Source organism: Leptonychotes weddellii, chromosome 11 (assembly GCF_054177405.1).
Source record: "Leptonychotes weddellii isolate Sample4059 chromosome 11, ASM5417740v2, whole genome shotgun sequence".
Classification (NCBI taxonomy): Eukaryota; Metazoa; Chordata; class Mammalia; order Carnivora; family Phocidae; genus Leptonychotes; species Leptonychotes weddellii.
This window is the reverse complement of record NC_138379.1, coordinates 56,068,630-56,073,436: the sequence shown is the minus strand read 5'-3', so window position 1 is coordinate 56,073,436 and position 4,807 is coordinate 56,068,630. Positions and strand designations below refer to the sequence as shown.

At 44.0% G+C, this 4,807-nt stretch overlaps 1 pseudogene; it reads right to left on the bottom strand.

The window, feature by feature from the left end:
* Positions 1 to 337: 337 nt before the first annotated feature.
* On the bottom strand, positions 338 to 404 carry LOC115941278 (U4 spliceosomal RNA; annotated as a pseudogene).
* Positions 405 to 4,807: the final 4,403 nt, after the last annotated feature.

Below are 4,807 nucleotides of genomic sequence, written 5' to 3'. Positions count from 1 at the left end.
TTGTATAAGCCTTCTTTTCCTTATCTTTAAAATGGAAGAAAGAGTGCTAATTTGTTGTAAAGATTAAATGTGGTACACATAGAAAATGGGATTTGTAATGCATGAAACACATCATATGTACTTACGGAATGTTATTTTCCTTTTTTATCGTCTCATTCACTTCTCTGTAACTGACCCCCATGGTTTCCCTGCCAACAATTCCACTCTTACTTGATAAAAAGTTTTTGAACAAGGATCCACAAAGAAGAGTTGAGTCCTACACTTGATAGTGATTGGGGTGGACTGATGTTGCTGGGAAAATTCTGTGGAGGAGAGAGAGCTACTGGCATAGAGGGCCCTTCTATTAGCAATAATCGCGCCTCGGATAAACCTCATTGGCTACGATACTGCCACTGTGCAAAGCTAGAGGGCCCTTCTCTTTCCTGCAGTGGACAGAAGTCCTTCTGATTGTGGGATGGCTCTTCTTGTTAATTATGTAGTCTGCTTGGTGTTCTGGTTTGCAGAGCATGATAGAGGAGCACCCAGGGAAGGATCAGAGAGGTATAAAAGAGAAAGGCTTTTTTTAGAGGAAGTTCGGGGATTTCTGCATCGCTGGAATATAATGTGCAAGCAAAGAATAGGAGTTGAGACGAGCAGAAAACAGGGGCCAGATCAGGGAAGGCCTTACAAATGGTGAGTCATCAGAGGATTTTAAACTCCAGAGTGATGTGATCAGATCAGCAGCAAGATCATTCTGTCAGCAGTGTGGAGGATGAATTGAAGGGAGGTGAGACTGGAGACTTAAGATCAGCCAGGGCCCTACTTGAGACATCTACTGAGAAATGACAAGGCCCCGAACTAAAGTAGCAGCACAGGGATAAAGCTGGTTTGCAAGATATTTTAGGCAATTTAAGTGGCAGATCTGATAACTGCTTGGATTAACAGAAGGTGGGACAGAGCCTGCCTTCAGGGTAACTCTCAGGGTTCCAGGGCGGCCCATTTGTTCAGGGCTACCTCTGACCTCCCAGGGCCTTTGCTTCTGTGACACTCTTGTTAGCCCACTTTGGTGGGAAGAGTCCCTTCTTTTGCAGCAATTTCACTGCATTCTTGTTCATACCACACTTTGTGCTTTGAATGATAATTATTTGTGCGCATAGCCATCTCCCCCAAATGATTTTAAACCCATCAGCATAAAGATCTTGCTTAATGCATCCCTGAATCCCCAGTGAGCGCTCGTCAGTTACCTTAACTATGTGCCAATTGTCACTTTGCTAGAAAGGTATATTCAGCATATGTACCATGTCTTCTTCTAGGCCACAGACTGAGTTGTTTCTGAAGGCACTGGTCTCGGGAATGTCTCCTGTGGAGTGCCATTTATGCCTCATTGGATGATTCGTTATTAACCACTTTCTGATTTCTTTTCTTCTCTCAAGTGGTTAATTGCTCTGGATCCCTAGATCATCTTTTCTGAGCTTACTGGCCCTGGAAGAGAAATTCAAAAATACTACTCTATTTGAGGTAATTAAAGCCATGGTCTCCTCCTGGTTCTTTACTTTCTTCTATGCCTTGAAGGGGATTCGATTAACCTAATAGGATCTGTTTTGCTTGAAAAGGTGCTGGCAGCAGGTTAGTGCTCTCTTGTGTCAAGGTGCCTGCAAGCGATTCTGTGGTTCTTGTTTTATAGAACTCTGACTTGTAAAAAGCAGGTTTACGAGGATGACAGAGTATAATGAAAACGAGGCTTCTTGACTGGGACACAGGAAACCGAGGCTCTAGCTGTGGTTCTTCGGCAGGCTCTCTGTGCGGGCTTGGGAAAATCACTTCACCTTTGGGCTTCAGCGGCCTCATTTGTAAAATGAGAGTGTTAGCCTAGAGCCTCAGCTGAAGCTCCCAGTATCCAAATACTGTCACTATGATCAAGTGGGCTGGGCAAACCTAGTGATATCCTGAAGACTGTCTTTCTCCATTAAAGCATGCCTAGTCTTATCAGAGCAGACAGGAAAAAGCAAGGCAAACCTGGGGGTCAGGGGTGGTGGGCAGGATCTAGAAGTAGAAGGGAAAAAAAAAACAAAAAACAACAGACCGAGGTCCAGAGGTTTTAGGAGGCAGGCCAGTTGAATAGGCAAAGCACAGGTTCTGAGAGATATGGCTTTGGAGAGCAGGTGGTCATTGAAAGAGTCAGATGGTATGGGGGAAGGGGGGTGGGGGCTGCTGGCCACAGCAGGCAGGCAGCGAAAGGAAAGGAAGAAACGCGTGTAGTGCTCAGGAGTCAGAATCATGGAAGTCTGTCAGGGATTAGCAGGGTCCTGGCCACCTGCCTGGGTTCATGGGCAGGGCAGAGATTAAAAAAGGAGAAAGGGGAGGGGGATAAACAAGAGCAAGACAGAGTTCCAGCTTTGGAGAGCCTGACATATTAGGCACGTCTCCAAGAGAGAGATTTGGGCAAAGAGGAGCAAGACAGAAGGCAAATTCTCAAAACTGGGCCACCAGGTGGGGGCTGAGTTGCAAAAGCGGAGTTATAGGAACTGGGACAAAAGGTCAGAGCTAGACTAATAGAAAGAAGGTTAATGCCGAGGACTCACGTTTTCGAATTTGAGATACCATAGGTTGCTTCTAATCCACAGCTTTTAGGAAGCAGTGGTTTCTCCTATCTTTCAGCTGCCCATCTTCTATGACTGACAGTCTCTCCTTTCCCTCCCGACCCTCTCCCCTCAATTCTCTCAGCCCTCATGAGTTTCACTGAGAATTTACTGAATTCCAAGTATGAAGGGATAGGGAATTTTCTCTGGAAGCATGGCCAGAACCAAGAAAATGTAAAATCACAATGCAGTGTGATGAATACAGCAGAGAGGTACATGCAAGATACAGAGAGTGCTGAGGATTAAGAAGCTGGTGCTGTTGAGAGGTAAGGAGGAAAGTGTCCCAGAGGAGGCACTCTGTGAGCAGAGCCTGGAAGGGCAGGTGTCAGTCTACCAGGTGGAGAGGTGGGGCAAGGACGGCCTGGGCAGAGGGAGCAGTGTTTTTGTGCAGGCACAGAGTTAAACAAGGAATGGGCATGTTCAGGAAATAAAGGGTTAAGCGTGGTGACAGCTGGTGTGTGTGTGGGGGGGATGGCCAGAGATCAGCAAGGGAAGTAATTGGGAATTTTCAGAAAGTAAGTGTAGAGTCAATTATAAGGAAGATGACACTTTCTGGCAGAAAAGAGGGGAAAATGGAGTCCAGAGAAGGTAGTAACAGGGAACCAAGAAGGAAACCATTGGGCCCTGGCAAGAGGTGACAGGGCTTGGAACCAAGGCTGTGGCATTAACGAAGAGCAGAGACAATCAGATTTAAGGGAAGAAGCAAGAGATGCACAAATCCACAACAGACCTAAGTCAGAAGTCATTTTTAGGAGTCAGGGGCAGACAGCTAGGAAACAGGTTGAATCTTGCCTTGAGTGGCACCCTGCCCCTGAGACCTTCTCCACCTCTTCATTGAGTGCCACGTCTCACACTCCCAGTCGCCCTCTGTGGCTTTTTTTCCCCTCCTCAGTTCTCCTGTCCATCATATCCCATATTTTATTTATCTTGTTTATTGTTTATCTCCTCCCACTAGAATGTAGCTTTTTGAGGGCAAATATTTTTGTCACTTGTGGTCACTGTTTTACCCTTATATCCCTAGCACTTAGAACATTCCCTGACATACAGTAATCGGTAAATACTGAATGAATAAAATCAAGGCACTAGCAGCCATGGACCAAAACCTAGAGCAAGGAAAGACTTACAATCATGGAATATTCAGTATTAAAGGACCCCTACATTTTGCAGGGACAGAAGTGATTTGCCCAATGGCACCCACAGAGCATGCCAGGCAGAGATAAGAAGAAGGAAAGGGCCTGTGAGTATGTGGAGCCTCATTTCCCAGGGGCTGATTGACAGGCAGGAAAGGAAATCTGGGTGTCGGTGCCAAGGTCTAGCTGTTGAAAAGACAGGGCAGCCACAGGTCAGTCCTGATGTCACAGAAGTGAAACTTACCAACATAAAACAGAAATCATTTGATTTCTTTTTGTAATGGAAACATACTGAAACAATTGTTTCTTTCTTCCAAGGACTATTTTCATCTATAATGCCCCCACACCTGACACCCCATCCCATTGTTACAAGAATAAAGGATCTTCTGAACGTGGGCATCAGATATCAATACTGCATCTTTTCCATAATAATAGTGTTTCTGTTTCCCTCCTTTTCTCTTTATCCCTCAATAAATATTAAAAGTTAGTAAACACCAAGCTGTTGGTATGTAAAGTATGAATGACAATATTTGGTTATTTTTCATATCTAGAAGTGTTAGAAGGTTCTAAAAGTTATGAGAATTTGAAAATTATGTGAAAAGTCATATTACCATTTCCTTTTTCACCAACCCATTCATTTGTCCATTCTTTTCATCATTCATTTATTATTTTTTTCCAAGTATCACAATGTTTATTGATAGATACAAGTATATAAAATCAGGGCATGAACATGACTTGATAAATTAAATAGACTTAATTTCAATACTATAATAAGAGGGACCAATTCAAATTCTCACCATTTGTTTCACACACACAAAACCACTTCAAGGGCATTAACGATCTCTCAAAAGATGCAGGAAAAACATTTGACAAAGTACAGCATCCTTTCTTGATTAAAACTCTTCAGAGGATAGGGATAGAGGGTACATACCTCAATATCATAAAGGCCATCTATGAAAAACCCACAGCGAATATCATTCTCAATGGGGAAAAACTGAGAGCTTTCCCCTAAGGTCAGGAACATGGCAGGGATGTCCACTATCACCACTGCTATTCAAC